Source organism: Myodes glareolus, chromosome 8 (assembly GCF_982192425.1).
Source record: "Myodes glareolus chromosome 8, mMyoGla1.1, whole genome shotgun sequence".
NCBI lineage: Eukaryota > Metazoa > Chordata > Mammalia > Rodentia > Cricetidae > Myodes > Myodes glareolus.
Window position 1 is genome coordinate 81,836,076 of NC_142033.1, and position 17,544 is coordinate 81,853,619.

The 17,544-nt window shown below is 42.9% G+C and overlaps 1 protein-coding gene across 1 annotated transcript in view; it reads right to left on the reverse strand.

Moving 5' to 3' along the window:
- Ddc (dopa decarboxylase) overlaps positions 1–5,023 on the reverse strand; it is an 88,859-nt gene extending 83,836 nt beyond the window's left edge. The window contains exon 1 of the mRNA XM_048435449.3: positions 4,863–5,023. The gene's annotated coding sequence lies outside the window, so the exon portion shown is untranslated. The remainder of the gene's footprint in view (positions 1–4,862) is intronic.
- Between the last annotated feature and the right edge of the window lie 12,521 nt (positions 5,024–17,544).

The window sequence follows — 17,544 nt, forward strand, 5'->3', positions numbered from 1 at the left end:
GATGGCGGCGACGTGGGGGGAGGGGGGAGGAGGGGCAGCAGTCTCCAGACTCACAAACACAGTGGTGCCGTGTGCAGTGTATGGAATGAGGTCTGCAGGGTGCAAATAGACTCATGGGCAGCTAAATAGAGTAGAAATTCCAGAAGGAAGAAAACAGAGCCCTGAGTGTGGAAAATTGACAGGTGCACATTGCAGACCAAAATGGAAAGGGCGGGGTAGTAGACGCTGCGACGACAACTGTGCTCCACTTGGAAGGACGTGACTCTGGATGCTTTCCTCGCTGCATCCTGACGGGTAGGGGCAAGCGTCTAAAAGAAACCTAGGGGCCTGTCTTTCATGATGTTGGAGCAAAAGGACTTCTTAAATGGTTTACTTTTTCAGCCAACCATAAATGATGGACAGATTTGATCCCTCTCCCCCTTCTTGAACTTCAAACTACAAAAGTCAGAAACTAGAGGGAGGCTTTGGAGGCATCTTCCTGACTGTAGGTGAACAACTATGAATAAAAAATAAGAAACGACCAGGAAGTGGTGGCAAGCAGAGGCAGGCTGAACTCTCTGAGTTCAAGGCCAGCCTGGTCCATAGAGTGAGTTCCAGGACAACCAGGGCTATGTGGAGAAACCCTGTCTCAGAAAACAAAAAAGAAAAAAAGAATGAGAATGAGAAGGAGGAGGAGGAAGAAAAGGAAGAGGAGGAGGAGGAAAGAAAGAAAGAAAGAAAGAAAGGAAAAGAAAGGAAAAAATCATTTTAGAAAAGCAAGCCTTTGTGAGACATTGAATCCAGGATTCTCATGAGCATGGGGATACAACCTTGTGGTTGGTAATCAGAAAAGAGACTGTTTATTAGAAACAATTAGGGTTGAAATGGTTTTATAAGGAAATCTATGTCTTGACGATTTATCTATGCTCTCTTTAAAATTTTAATATTTTGCTTATCAATTCAGGTGGATTTCCAGGTCAACAGTCATCCCTCCTCCAAGTATAACAGTCTCACGTCTTCCTGCCTTTCCTTTCAGTGTAGAGAGAGCACACATATGTATAGAAGGTACCCACACATATAGTACCTTCTATATGTATGCACAAAGGTCACATACATATAAAGACAGTGCAGCCAAGGCTATTGGACAGATGTGTGCTCAGTCCAGTTTACACCAAAGCCGTGTGAATATGTCCCCCGTGAAACACAAGGCGAGCGTAAAACTACAATCAAATTGCATTAAAAGGATCTGGTTTTACTCCACTGTGATAGTGATATACTTTTTACCTTTTAGGATATGGCAACCAGAACACTTAAAATTGGAAATTACTCATGTTCCTGGGCCTGAAAACACTTAACTCCTAAACACTATGGTTTAAAAGCACTTAGCATGCAGCCTGGTCCTACTGACTTTGACAGGAATGCTTCTAACATTTTTGCTGTTAATTATAACCGGGAATTCAGCATTGGATTTTCTTCTGTTCTTATTCTTATAATAAAGGCTTTAGTTAACCAACTTTTGTATGAGAAATCCATAGAGCATTCCTTACCCAAACTGTTGGTGTGATGAGTGACAGGTGGTTTGGATCTGGGGTGTCCCCCAGAGGTCAAGGGCTGAGCCCCAGCCCCAGGCACCCCTCACCTACATCCTGCACCATCTATGTTGCTGTTTGGAGGTGGTGGAAGCTTAAGGGTTTAATCTACTTGAAACTGGGTCATTGGGAAGGTGCCCTTGAAGGGGATATTGGGGCCTCAGCCCTGTCCTCTTTGTTCCTTTTGTACTTGGCTCTGAGGTGAAGGGATTAGATTTCAGGGCCACACTGGAGCACTGAAGGTTCCGTACATGTCCAATAAGCTCATGGGTTCTTCAGCTGTGGATTTGACTGTCTATGGGTCAGAAATGAGTTTTAAAATTACATCTACACTGAACACATACATTTTTTTCTTGTCATTATCTCTGTATAATCAAGTATTAACAACTGTTCACACTGTATTAGGTATTGTGTGTAATCTAGAGAGGACTCACAAGTATGGGACTCACAAGTTCCTGTAGGTTAGAAGCTGAATAGGCCGACCAGCTTTTAAAAGGCACTTGAAAATTCATGGGTAACTGATGGTGGTAGTGTACGCCTTTAATTCCAGGCAGGCAGATCTCTGAGGTCCAGGCCAACCTGGTCTACAGAGTGAGTTCCTGGAATGTCAGAGCTACACAGAGAAACCCTGGAAGAAAAAAAAAACACAAAGAAAAGAAAGACAGGAAGGAAGGAAGGAAGGAAGGAAGGAAGGAAGGAAGGAAAGAAGGATGGAAGGATGGAAAGAAGGAGAGAGAGAGAGAGAGAGAGAGAGAAAGAGAAAGGCCTGGGAGGAGGTGGCACATGACTGTAATCCCAGTATTCAGGAGGCAGAGGCAGGCATATCTCTCTGAGTTCCAGGCCAACCTGGTCTTCTACAGAACAAGTTCCAGGACAGTCTCCAACGCTACAGAGAAATCCTGTCTCGAAACACCAACATCAACAACAAAACAAAACAAAAAGAAAGAAAGGAAGAAAGAAAATGAATTCATGAGGGTTGACATCCTCAGGGATCCAAACTCCATCCCTCATGGGTGTAGAAACAATTATAAGTAGTAAAGACATGCAGGAATTTTCCATTCTGGTGGCCTATTTATAATTTCTCCCTATAATTATATTAAGATTTCTTGTATGTATTTGAGTTTCTATGTGTTTACAACTGTACTATACTCTTTCCCCCCCAACATACTACTTTAGTTAATTATTTGGAAATTCTGCACGTGCACCTCAGTCACACTTCTCATCCTCCCCTGGTCCATCCTCACAACCTTGTACACCTCCCAAGACACAAAGAAAGAGAAAAACAGCAACCAAAAGCCACAAAGTCCAATCTGTGCTGCCCATAAACTCATTGGAGCATGGTCAAATGCCCAGTGGCCAGTACTTTAAAGAATACTGAGTGTTCCTCCCCCTGGAAGCCATCAGCTGTGAAGAGCTACACTTCAGCATCTTTACCACAGTTTTTAAGGACTCTCTTCAATAACCTTCTGTCTGTTTGGACTGTTTCTTTTTGTATTATACTCTTGATGGAGCAGAATGTCATTTGACTTACCGATACACCAAAATTACTGAGTGGATTACTCAAAGAACTTTACTCAAATTTGAAAAATCTCCTTTTCTTCCTCAACCTTCCAAGGGGGTGTCCTCCAGGTCAGAGACCCTTCTGAGGTAGCTCAGAGTTCTGTGAGGGGATTGTCTCAGACCTGGGAGCATGAGCCCTCCGAGGTTTATGAGTAGACCCCCTGAGGACGATGGTTAGCCCTCATCGCTGTGGTTGGCACCAGTCCCATACTGCATGCTGTCTTGAAAGCCCAGAATTGTTCACTCGAATCTGGCCCTGTGCTTCTGGCTTCCCAGCTGGGTTCTAGTTCCATCCCTGCACTTCCCACTCTCTCTACTTCAATCTCATTCTCCTGCCCACAACCCCACCTTTCCTGTCCCATCTCTCTGCATGGCATAGCTTGATTCTTAAAAAACATTTATTGCTTCCTTCTTATGCTTCTGTGACACTTTTTCCTAAAGCTTTTATGCAGTCGACGTATAGTAAAATTATAGTGATTAACTAGAAGAGCTTGCGTTGAAAACAGAGAATAAATTCAAAATATAGTTGGTCATGGATTCCACAGAGAAGACAGCAAGATTTCATCACTGAAGAACACTAACCAGCAGGGTTTTGAAATACCTTTCGAATGCTGATGCTTTCCTTTTAGATGGAACATTCGTGATGATTTTTCATCTTTGGTTCTCCCGTAAGCAATAAATCACATGCATGTTTAATATTTAAGGGACTCTGAGGAACCTTCATATGAAACCACTATAGTATCTGGGCCCCAGAAAGTGCTTCAAAACACATCTTTCCCTGAATGACGGAGAAGAACACGCCAGGCTATGGAGTGGAAGCAGTTGCTGTTCTGATCCCATCACATTCGCTGTGAGAAAGATTGCCTGCCATCTTCCTCGCCTCTTCTGCCTTAGTCTGTGCACCCGGGAAATGGAGCCTAAGATAAATCCTGTTTTTGGTGGAGACCAGGACAAGCCAAATGTGCAGCACTCGCTTTTACTCACACAGATGCAGACTATGCTTTCTTTCCATGAATTCTGCTTTTCTTTCTCTCGGTCTTCTCTCTTTCTTTTTTAAGACCAGGCTGACCTCAAGCTCACAGAGATCTGCCTGCTTCTGTCTCCCGAGTGCTGGAGTGGTGGAAGTGTGCCACCACGTCCTGGGGGATTCTACTTTTCAAGGAGAACTGTAACCAGTGATGTAAATTAAAGTGTCTAGTAAATTAAAGTATTGAAAGGAGAGAGCCCCTTACAGAACCACAGACACTGTGCAGATAAAAAGAGATTTCATACTTATAAATCATCTCCCATGTGTGTGATGAGCTTGTTTGGAACAGAGAGTTTAATCTTCACAGGAACCTGGCAAGGTAGGGTCCACCAACACCCCCATTTCCCAGGTGAAGAGGCCTAGGGGAATGAATGCCTGATGCCCCCTTATTGTGTATTCTCTTGTGAAGGAGACCCCTTGTCTCCTTCATCTGATACCGAACAGCCAGCTGAGGTTACCGTGTCCCCACTGCATGTGAATTCCAGCGGAGTCTGTGTGTATACACACATGTGCAACCAGCTCTGCAGTCACAATAGAACCAAGAACTTTGCCAAGGCTTCAGCGCAAGAGGAAGCATTTTGTCATCAGTAGTCCCCATTCTCAGGAGAGCCATCCTTTCAGCACACATTCAGTAGCGCGGAGCCCGAGAGCCACAATGGACACCGCGCCTTTTCAACAACTAGAGTCGGACAAAACAGAACACTTACTTGCTGAGGATTTGGATTCTTTGCAGCTTCACTCTGCTGTTAGAGACTGCCCTGCTTTGAGAACGGCGGCAAAGGTGGCAACTCAGCTGGGAACTTGGTGCTTGGGCAGTTACTATCTTTGCAGCCTGGCACCGATGCATTTCTTCGTCCTTGCATTTTAGCCCCGTATTCTGGTTAAACATTAATTGCAAGTGGTATAAAGGTCAAGGCAGTCTAAAGAAAGCAGCACACATGCTTGGGGGTTGGGGTGCAGTTCTTCTTTGGGCTCCTAAGAAAGGTTATCGGGTGAGCCTGATTTACAACAAGCCCTGACAAGTTGGGTCTTTCTTACTGAATAACCCTACCATCTACGCTTTACTCCAGTGCCTCGGTTTCGTGTTGTTAGCCCCGCTATGTGATTCCATAATCCAAGCCCTGTGCCAGGAAAAGGCTGCCCTACAAAAGGCCCTTCCCTCTGCCCAGAGCCTTTAAATTGCCTGAGTGTTTCCGGGGTCTCTAGAGCTAGACCAGGCAGAATCCATCTGCTTGCCTTCCAAACCAACTCATTGACACTTGTGATACAGGGCACAGTATAATGATTGAGATTTTGATTAATTTCAGGAAATCCAAGCTGACAGAGTTTCACTGGTGCATAAAGGAGAGCCAAGGAAGTGTCATTAAGAAGGCACATGGGGAAAGCCCATGGAGCACTAAGTGCTGGCCTTCCAGGCAGGTCGCCAACTTGGGCCACTGGGAACAAAGAACAGAATGGGTGTGAGATTGCGTACAGCAACTGGGAAAGGAACGGACACAGGCAGCTGAAGACAGAATGGCTGTCACCCGAGGTAGCTGCCACAGACTAGGGGCTGGGTAGAGCTGTTTGTACTCCACACTAGGGGCAGGGATGGTGGTGGGAGTGGGTTTGGACCCAAGGATTCATATTGTCGGAACTGGGACCTGGGAGAGGATCTGGTTGACACTGAGAAGACTCCAGATCCCTCCAAGAATCATTGGAGGAAAGACAGGGGAATAAATAAAGGGAGGGAAAAAACATGGCAAGGCAGTTGCACAGGGACCTGTCATAAGAGGCCCCATCCTTCAAGTCTTTGCTCAGGCCTGAGAAGTGAAAATTCTCAGCAAGGGAAGCATGAAGGGAGGAGTCCTGGTGGGAACCAGTGTCTGCAGTCTAAGCCCTTCCAGGCCTCAAAGAAAGCCAAGCCCAAAGACCACCCACGGGGAGCCTTGCAAGCCATGCTCTGCACGTTCTGTGCATCCCTCAACATCAGTGGAAGACACTGGAGTTCTCTAGAAAGGAGTTCCCTGGCTTACTTATGTTTAACCTCACTATGGCTCATGGTATCCAGAGGCAAGAGAGGGTAGAGTGGGATTGTCTCTGCTTTCCTGAGGGGAGGATTGCTCGGAAAACCAGGAGGAACTAGAGGATCCCTGGGGAGAGAAGAAGGTTGAGATAAGGCAGACAGGTCTGAGACACACATATGTGCATATGTATGCATGTGAGCATGTGTACACACATCAGGTAGCTTCTTGGGAAGAAGGAACCATAGAGATGGATTCTGGGCATTCAACCCAAAGGCAATAGCTTGTAGTTATGGACTAACAGAACATGGCAGATGAGACCAGTTTTGGCTCAAGTTAGATGGAGGACACTAAGCCTTCACTTTGGGAATTAAATTTCCGATACCTTCTTCTTATCTAAGAGTAAATATCCGGTAGACCTTTCAGTATCTGAGCTTAAATTTCCGAAGAGGTGTCTGCACAGGAAATCAAGTTATGAGTGGGAAGGATTTGGCAGGAAGCAATAAGAAGCACATGACTTAAGCAATAAGAGCTGAAGCAATAAGAACACACAGCTTTAAAAAAGTTGCCCCTCCAAATAATAACCTCTGCTCCTGCATAAGCCGGGTACTTGCGTGAACCTATAACCCCAGTTCTGAGAAGGGTGGAACAGGAGATCACTGGGGTAGACTGAGTGCGAGGGTTCCAGAATCAGGAACTCCGACGTCCAGGGGCAGACGATGAGTGTCAAGCTAAAGCAGAGAGAGAAGCTTTACCCTCCGGTACCACTCCTTGCTGTGAATGTTGTGGGTTATGTGGCACTTTGGTGAGGAAGGACACTCCTTTTATGCATTGTGTTATTTCGCAATCTCACGATTGTGCCCTATGCACATGATTCCTTTCCCAGCTAACTTCTACTTCCCTCCGACCTTTAAAAGCCCCCCTCCTCCCTATCAACCTCTTTTCCCTGTTTAGATGTTTCCCTTTGGCTTGGTGTTTCGTGGGTATATACGATCTTGAGTTTGGAGGGAGCTAACCATCAGAGCCTGGCCTCGCCAGTTGTGTACAGCTAGATGGGATGGCTCCCTCTCTTAGGATCTGTGGTTGCCGATAGAAAGGCAGAACCTGCGGTAGGGCCCCAGGAGTTTTTCCCTCTCCATACTGACTGCTAGAGAGCCCAACTTCTGTGGATCCAATGCTAATTATACCCAGCTGCTGTGAGTTCATGGCTGTTAGGGCTGTGTCATGGTTAGGAGGTGGTGTTTGGAAGCCTCTCTCCTCTTTCCTCTGGGCTCGCTCAGTCTTTCTGTCTCTTTTCCTGCAGTGTTCCCTAAATTCTAAAGGGATGGTGTAAACGTTGCATCTCTGGCTGAGACCTCAACTATCCCTTATTCTCAGTGTCTTATACAGCCGCCATGGGTCTTTGCAGTTACCTCTGTTCTCTGCACCAAAAAAAAAAAAAAAAAAAAAAAAAAAAAGGGCTTCTCCATCTAAGGTTGAGAGAATCAATCATGTCTCTGGTGTGTATAAACAGATACTATGCCAATTAAGCTAAGCAGCCATCTTAGGTTACCATCCTACAAGGTCTAAGACCTCTTTAGTCATGGGTTCTGGAGCAGGTTTACACTATTAGGCATGGATTCTCTCATCTATAGCAAGCCCCAAATCCACTTAGGGAGCGGTGGTTGTTCCATCCATAATAGTCATGCCACAATTGAAGTGATAGGCATATCTTGCCTGGAAGGTTGGTATTATAATTTGTTGTGTTCTCAGCTGGGTTCAACTCTTGGTGCTTTTTCTGGCACGGGAGCCTTGAGTAGCACCATCTGGAGCCATGGGAGCCAACCAGAATGGAGGGTTCTTCTAGCCTAGTTCCAACTTGATTTCTCTACATCCTGCATCTGAAGTGTATGCTGTCTACAGTAGTAAAGGCTCATAAAATAGTTCCGGTGGGAAACGCAGCTGAATTGCAAGAGCTTATTTTGAGGGTTAGCTCTGCCTAATAACTCCTCTGGTGTTTCACACTTGGTCTTAGGCTTTTTGTTTCATGGTCCGTTTCTTCTAGCACCTGTACTGTCTCACCCTGCTGGGCATCTGGCTTCCTACTCTCTTGTGTTTTTAAACTGGCTTACCAGAGAGAAAGTTACGGAGTGATTTTCTCATCCCCCTTTGTCCAGTTTGATCCTCTTTCTGTTCTCTCCCTGCTTCCATCCCTCACTATTCTATCTGTTTGAGCCTTCCCATCTCCAACCTGCTCCCTCTCGGCCCTTATTTAAACTATGCAGTACTGCGGTCCTCTATCTTCTTCCATCCTCTTTCTGCCTTCTAGGGTTCTTGAGGTGAGGATAGATACTCTTTACTCAGTCACTGTAGTCAAACACTGATTTCTTCTAGAAATACCCTTACAGATACACTTAGAAACAATGCTGTACCCGTTATCTGGGCAGTGCTTTTCCACTCACACGGATCCACAAAAATTCTGTGTCAGCACCATTGACAGAATGGAGAGCAGGAAGGGAGCTCTCTTGGCATTGTAGGATGTTCGGCCACATCTGGACTTTGTTCACTAGGTACCACTCATCCTCAATGTGACAACCGTAAGTGTCTCCGTGCATTGCTCATGTTTTCTGGTGGCAACATGATGATGGCTGAGAACCGTTGATGTAATGTGACCTTGCTGTGACCCAGGGAAGCAGGAGATAGCACACGCTGCAGTGGATGCTGCTCCTTAGATGGGGTGAGTGGGCTTTGTGCTATCAGGGACAGCGCTGTGTGTGTTGCAGGAGCAAGGTTGGGAGTGCGGACTTGACTGAGAGAGAAGGCTTCAGGGCAGAAGGATGGGCCGCCCTACAGTACCAACCCCGTGGCTGAAAACACAGAGGAGGAATGCCAAGGGAATCCAGTATTCCTAGAAAAGCTACCCTAATGAAGACTGGATGAGAATGTGAACTCAGTTGTTCTCGCAGAGAAAATTAAAAATTGTAATGCATTTATTCTACTGTTGCATGAGTGGTGAATGCAAGTGTGTATGTACCTTGGTGCATGTGTGGCAGTCAGAGTTCAACCCTGGGTGCCAGTCCTTGCCCTCCATCTTCAGACAGGGTCTCTCTAAAGTTTGCTGGTATGCATGCCATGCTATCTGGCCCGGGAGCTTCCAGGGATGTCTCTACCTTCGTCTTAACAGTTTGAATCCTGGGATTCCAGATGCAAATCACAGGGTCTGGCAAACATGGCCTCACTGCTACATCTTCCCAGTCTTTACAGAGAAAAGTTTAAAGTTGATAAAGCCCATCTTACCTCCCCTTTGCTTTTGGGTTTTCTTCCAGGTGTTTTGTAATTTTGCATTTGGACGTGAAGTCTGTGAGGCACTGTGAATTAATTTTGAAGATAGTGTAAGGCCTCAGAACTACGTCTTTGCTTATTGGCTGATTGCATGTGGCTGTGCATCTGTCCTAGCACTGCCCGATGCAAAGGCTGCTCTCTTGATTGCATTATCTTGGCCCCTTTGTCAACAGCCAGCAGGCTATGTTTGCATAGGTATGTTTCTGGGCTGCACATTCTATTTCATACGGTGTTTTACAAATTGATGGCCTTAGCTTACCAGTGGGTCATATCATCAGTTTTGAAGGTCTTAAGATAAGCCTTTTTAAGAAACAGGAACAAAATTGAATAGAAAAGAAGGAATATTGCGCCTACTAGTGAGAATATTCTTTTCTGAAACTCAGTTTCAAGTGCATGCGTTTATGTGCACCCCATGTCACAACATACAATATCTTCCTTACTGTAACAAAGACCTCCAAGACACTTGTGACACTGCCTCCCCCGCCCCCCGCCCTGCTTTCTCTCTGGGTATTATAGTCTAGGCTGGCTTGAGCTCACTCTAGAACTGCTGTCCTTGCCACCTCTGCCTTTGAAGTGCTAGGATTCTAGGCAAGAGCCTCCATGCCCAGTTAAGAACCGATCTCAGTCTACAGATGCAGAGGAGTCCAGGATTTGTCCAATATCAAAATTAGAATTAAATAGTAACTACAGAAAGCTAGGGGAGGCTACTCCCAAAGGCAGCCTGTTGCTCCTATGATTATTACTTTTTACTTTTATGAAAATTTCATGTACGAGTCAGACCGTATTTACACAATTTTTATTTTTCCTTCTACTAATTCCAAGTCCTTCCTTCCTTCCCTCACCATTCCCTGTCAAATTCATAGCCTCGTCTATAATTATTATTGAGATAGATAGACAGACAGAGCAACATGCTGCCCATATGTACCTGTGTTTAGGGTTGATGGCGCAGGCCCGAGAAACCTGGGCTCATGTTGTCCTCTCCTGAGGAGCAGCCATTGATGGCCTGCAGCTCTTCATCTATGTGTGGGGCATTATGAAATTCCCCCTGTCCGTGTTGGCATGTTGACCTGTGTGCTCTTGTGTAGACCCTGTGCTGGTGACTGTATTGCTGAGAAGAGAATTCCTTATCTTCCGCAGTCATCCCAGTCCCCTGGTTCCTACCATCTTCTCTCCCCTGTTTCATGTTTCCTGAATCTAAGGTGTAGGGGTTGGAGTCCCAGTTGGGGTTAGTTACCCTGGGTCATTTATTCACTGCATTTTGATAGTTGTAAATCTCTATAACTGCCTCTATCTTCTGAGATGAAGGTTGAGAGCTGTACATATCTGTGGATGAAAGGATACATATGTGGATAGCAGTTTACCTACATTAACTTATCAAATTGGTAGGAGTTCAAATCTCTGTTAGGGTCCATGACCACACAAGCTGTGGGTTCTTGGTTGCACTTATAGTACCAGGCATGTGTATCCTCCCAATGAACAGGCCTTTGGTTCAATTAGATAGCTGTTGGTAAATGCCAGTGTACAAATACAACCCTCACACTGCTGGGAATACCTTGCCAGGCTGGTCACTGTTGCTGCATAGCACTGTTGATAACTCTTCTCCCTCGGCTGCCTTTTCCCATCTTCTGACATTGTGAGTGCCAGCCCCCAGGCAGGAGGCTTCCAGGTCCATTAGTACTAACTGGATTTTGGTTAAAGTCTTGTCACCTAAGAATGTAGCACCTTTACTAATAGGGACTTACCTCTAAATTTGGGGAGACACTGGGTTGGTTAACTTGACACAAACTAGAGCCATCTGCAAAGAGAGAACCTCAATTGAGAAAAGGCCTTCATGAGACTGGCCAGTAGGCAAGCCTGTAGGGTATTTTTTTGATTGATGATTGAGGTGGGAGGGCCCAGACCACTGTGGGCAGGTGGTTCCACGTTATGAGAAGAAAGCAAACTGAGCAAGCTAGGAGTAAGCCTGTACCCAGTTTTCCTCCATGTGGCCTCGGCTTCATTTCCTGCCTCCAGGTTCCTACCTGAGTTCCCCTTCATGCTGGATGACAAACTGTAAGTTGAGATAACCCTTTCCTCCCCAGGTTGCTTGTGATCATGGTGTTTCTCACAGCACCAGAAAGCAAACTAAGTAGTCACGAAGTGCATTAGCAGTAGCCTATATTGTTTGGGGGGGGGGGTGTCTCTTGAACTCCCTTATCAAACTATTCTAAGGGAGGTATCCCTTACCTGGTTCTGGGATTTTTGTTACATAATCTATGGTTCCTGGGGAGAACACTACTCCTCAGTGTGGGGTAATTTCATTTATACACAGACTTGGGTATGTATTTTTCATATATTAATTTTTAAGTAAGTTTATAAAACAATAAATCTCTCTATGGGCGTGCGCGCGAGGCTAACTAAGTCTCTCCTTGTATCCCCCATTCCCTTCACCTTGTCACAGCACCTTGGTCCTGCTTTTCAGCTCTCTAGAGCTCCTTCTCCCTGCCTCCCCAGTGGTTCTTTTCTGAATGCAAGGGACCAAGTAAAGAAAATAGCCGCTCTGTGGGCAGAAAAGGTAAAAGTTTATTCCACGCTACCATGGCTGTCTACCAGGGAGAATCAAGAGGGGGATAATCTCCAGGGTTACAAGGGAATGGGTACCTGGGAGAAAAGGGAGCCTGTGAGGTGGAGTGGGGCTTTGAAGTGTATCACAAGTACCTGTGAGTACTTTGAAGTATATAACAAGTACACCGAGGGGGCTTACAAGCCAGCACACACCTTGATGTGTTGAGAGGCGCCACAGGCATATGTTAATGGAGAGCCATACTTCCCTTTTGCTTTCGATAAGAATGACTCCTTTTGGCAAGTGAGAACCAGTTTCACAAGTTCCTGGGGAATGCTGGCTTTTGTCTAACTACCAGAATCTGGGGAAAACTGGGGTTTCCTTTAGACCCGACAATGTCTACTCTCCCAGCTTCTACAGTAACTTCAAGTTTATAAAGTCAAGCCTAAAACTTTAGAGCTAGATGCCACAAATAAGAGATAACACGTGGTATTTGACTTTTCTGGGTTTGGGTTACCTCGCTTAATATATATTTTAGTTCCATCCGTTTCTTTACAGATTTCATGGTTTCAGTTTTTGTTAGCACTGAATTCCATTGCGTGTATGTATCGCATTTTCATTACCCATTCATCAACTGATGAACATCTAAGCTGCTCTAGTTACTAGCTGTCGTGAACAGAGTTGCAATGAATACAGTTGAGAAAGTATTGTTATAGTAGGATTTTGAGTCCTTGAGGCATATAGTAAGGAATTAAAGAGATGGATCATATGGCACATCTATTTTTGGTTTTTTGAGACCGCTTCACAATGATTTCCATTGTGGCTGCATTCGTTTGGAACCCCAATACTAGTGAAGCAAGGTTCCACTTAGCCACTTAGTGCTTGCTGCCCATTGCTTCCTCCCTCCCTCCCTCCCTCCCTTCCTCCCTCCCTCCTTCCCTCCTTCCTTCCTTCCTCCCTTTCTTTCTCTCCCCCATACCCCGCTAAGGGTGTTGAACACCGTTTGAGATATTTCTTGGCTATTTTTATCTTCCGATTTGAAAACTCTATTCTATCTACAGTCCATTTTTGATTGGATCACTTGTTTTTTAAATTCGTTGGTTTTTTTTATTGTGTGTATTTTGGATATTAATTCTCTATTGGATATATAACTGATAAAGAGTCCCTTTCATTCTGCGGAATTCCTCTTAATTTGATTGACTGCTTTATTGGCCGTACAGAACTTTTTTATTTTTATGAGGTCTCACTCATCAATTGGTGACATTAATTCTTAAGTGAATGGCATCCCATCCAGAAAGTCCTTTTATTTATTTCTATATCCTGTAGGGTGCTCCCTATGTTTTAGGCTTTCACACTAAGAACTTTGATCTATTTGGAGTTGATTTTTTTGTGCAGGGTGAGAGATAAGGGTCTAATTTTATTCTCCTACATATGGAGATTGAGTTTTCTGAGTGCCACATGTTGAAGATTCTGTCTTTCTTCTAGTGTATATTTTTGATATCTTTGTTGAATAATAGGGCTGTCATTCTGTGTACTTATGTTAGGGTCTTCCCTTTTGTCCCACTGATTTACATGTCTGTTTTTGTGTAAATACCATGCTGTTTTTATTGTTATGGTTTTGTAATATAACTTGAAATCTGGTATAGCAATCCCTGTTTTTGGTGAGGATTGTTTTGGTTACCCAGGGCATTTTGTGCTTCCATGTGAACTTTAGGATTTGATTTTTTAGTCTCCTTGAGGAATAGAATGAGATTTTTTTTTTAAATTATAATTGCACTACTTCTAAAAATTGCTTCTGGCAAAACCATCATTTCACAGTATTAGTTTTCCTAACCCACAACCATGGGAGGTGTTTTCCATTTCTCACATCTGCCTCAGTTTCTTTCTTCAGAGACTTTAAATTTCCACCGTGAAAGCCTTTCACATGACAGTTAAGTTTTCCTCTAGGAATTTATTTATTTATTTTTTTCAAATTTATTTATTTATTTGTTTATAAAAATTTCCACTCCCCCCCCCATACCCTCCCATTCCCCCCATTCCCTCTCCCCCCCCCACTCCCTCTCCTCCTCCCTCTCCAGTCCTAAGAGCAGTCTGGGTTTCCTGCCCTGTGGGAAGTTCAAGTTAGGAATTTATTTTTAAAAAGATTTATTTTAGTTTTAATCATGGAGTGAGGAGTGTGTGTGTAGGTGTTTGTGTGTGAGGGCAGATGCCCACGGAGACTAGAGGCTTTGGGTCCCTTAGGGATGGAGTTACAGGCAGTTGTGAGCTGCCTGTCACAGGACTGGGAATCAGGTTGAATTCTCTGGAAGAAGAAAACCTCCTAACTGCCGAGCCATCTCTCCAATCCCTGGTCTTTTCCTCTTCCTCCTCCTCCTCCTCTTCTTCTCCTCCTCTCTTTCGAGGCGAATGTGAATGGGAGTGTTTCTATGATCTTTTTTCTCAGAGTGTTTGTTGTCCACTTATAGAGATGCTACCAATTTTTATAAGCTGATCTTGTATCCTGTCACTTCTAGATGCTTGTTCGTGGGATCTTTGAGATCTTCTGTGTACCATATATGATCATCTGCAAATAGAGATAATTTGGCTTTTTTTTTTCTGTTTGCATCTCTAAGAAAAATGAGGCAGAGAAGCAGATAGACTCAATTCCAACAGGCCAAGGCTGCTTTATCAGAACAGTGAGGGCTGCAACCATTCTGTGGAATGAGGGTTAGGGCATTTAGAAGGGCTGGGGCACATGTATGAGAACTACCAGGAAGTTGTGGCTAATGTTTTGTGGTTTGACTGGGAGTTATTTTTGAATCTCTCAAACTTGAAAGAGGCTGGTGAGATAAACTGGCCTATCTAACTCAACTAACAAGACAGAAGCACCACTATGCCCTGCCCTAAATAACTATTTAATCATGTAGAATGAAATCTGCTTTAACCTAGTTAATGTTCATTAATTAATTAATGTCTGTAACTAGAGGTTTCTCGTTCTGCCTGGTCCCGCAGCTGCTTTTAAAATAATCACTCGAGGGTTAATATTAATTACATATTGTTTGGTCTATTAGCTCACGCTTATTATTAGCTAGTTCTTACAACTTAAATTAACCGATTTTTATTATTCTATATTTTACTACCAGGCTTGAGGCTTATTATTATCAGCTGCTGGTGTCTCCCTGACTCTGCCTTCCTTACCCACTCCTTTGTGCTTGAATTTTCCTTCTAGCTATATTCTTCCTGGCTATTAGGCAAATCAACTTCTTTGTTAGCCTATGGTAATACGACATATTCACAGCATATAGAAGGGCATCCCACATAATCATAATCTCCCCTTTTCTGTCTAATTAAAAAGGAATGTTTTAAGTTTTTGTCCTTTTTTTGCTGTTTTTGTTTTGTTTTGTTTTTTATTTTGCTAGGCAGCGTTTCTCTGTGTAATAGCTTTGGCTGTCCTGGAACTAGCTCTTGTAAACCAGGCTGGTTTCGAACTCACAGAGATCTGCCTGTCTCTGCCTCCTGAGTGCTGGGATTAAAAGCATATGCCACCACTGCCTGGCGGAATGTTTTAACTTTAACATAGTAAAATTACGTATAAAAAAAGCAGGTATCAAGCAGAAATTACAATTATAATATTTCATCTATTTGTATTTGGCAAAATAAAAGAAAGTGCTTTATTATCTAGTTTATCTTTGTGAGTCTAAAGTTTCATATCCTATTTATCTTTTATCATAATTAAGGAAAACTATCATTATAACTATTTAGTCTTCAACTCTATCAAAGACCTCAGAAGGATATAATATTACCTAAGTAAACAAGAAGTACATTGCAAGCAAATTCTAAAACTTTAGAAATGACAGAAATATCTGGCTGGCTGCCTGGACAGTCACCTGAAGTTTTTCTGTGATGTTGGGGCATCCATCTTCAGCCTATAGACCTAGAGTATCTGGCAGACTTTTCAATAAAGCAGGAAACTTGAAAGACTGTCTTGCCCATATTGGCAGTTTGTCAGTCATTTTTCTCTGTGTCCTGCAGAAGGTCTGGCAGATATTTTCTATAAAGCTGGAACCCTGAAGGATCACAAATCACCCTGCCTTGTTTTGATGAGGTTTAGCAGTCATTTTCCTGCAGGTCCTGCATGTGGAGTTTATATAGCATATTGTCAAGCAGTTCAGACAAGTGCATTTTCTGGCCCAAATGGCCAGCCTTGCCATATTGAAAGCAAACTTCATAAGGAACTTCTTCAATGCCCATCATCCTCTTGAAGTAATTGGTATTGCCAGGAGTAGATGTCTCTCACTGTTGAGAAAAGTCAAAATCCTTAAAACATTTTAAATGCCATATTTTAAACACTGTAGGTTTGTGAAGTGTTTGAAGATTACCTATCAATCAGAAATATATCTTTGTATACCTAGAAAACCTAACTAATGTGTCTATAAGTTTAACTATTAAAATTGACTATTAATTTGTATTTCTTAACTATATATTACATTTTTAAATGAGCTGCATAAACATAATACCTTAAACAAGAGTAGAACTAAACGTACAGTATAACAAAATTGACCTTAAGTTTGTATCAATAAACCAAAATCTATACCAATGTAATGTACTTTGAGATTAACAATTGTTTTGGTTTAAAGTAGATTTAATAATCTACCTTTTTCCATCATTTCTATATCATATCCCCCTTCTTTTCTGTAGAGATTTACTATTACCATTAATCACTTATAACCAACCCCCTCTAAATGAAAACAGATATTTATAAATAATATTTTTGGAATTTGGCCATAGTTTATGCTACTTTCTGCTGATTCAGAATGCTGGTAGTCTTATAGGGATCCTGAGAAAAGTTAGAATTATGGTCAAGTCTTGGCTGTAGCCGTCTGTGAGGCTGCATCATTTCAGCCAGTTGCTTGAAGATGTTCTGGATACTGAATCACATGGACCATCATTCCCATGGAGACCTCTCAGGGATCTTGCTTGATCAAATCATATTACCCTGGAAGGAATCCATAGCTTCTCATCTTCTGTAGAAACAAAAGCAGAACCTCTTTCCCAAAGCAACATATCCTTAGACCCAGATTTTGAAGTCAGGATACCTTTATGTTGGTTTAACTTAGAAGCCCCCACAATGAAATGTCTTTCTGTAGTTAGCTCATTAATAGTCAAAAACTTTAAAGAAAACACAATAGTATGCATAATCCAGACTCTGTAAATTTTTTATTTTTTTGTTTATTATGTTTTATATTACTTTTGTTGTCTCTTTAAAGACTTTATTTTAAAAACTTTTTTATAACTACCTACACTTTTTTCCTCTTTCTCTTCCAAGCCTACATATATATATAATGTATATATACATATGTAAAATATATATATTATATAATATATATATTATTTTTTCCTACATATATTTTTTAAATGCACTATGACCCATTTAGAGGGTTTTTTTTTTGGTCTGAATCTGTCTTTGTTGTGTATCTATAATCATTTTTTGATCACTGTTTTATTAAACTGGTAAGCAGGCAAAGTGCCTACTTTGGCTCTTGG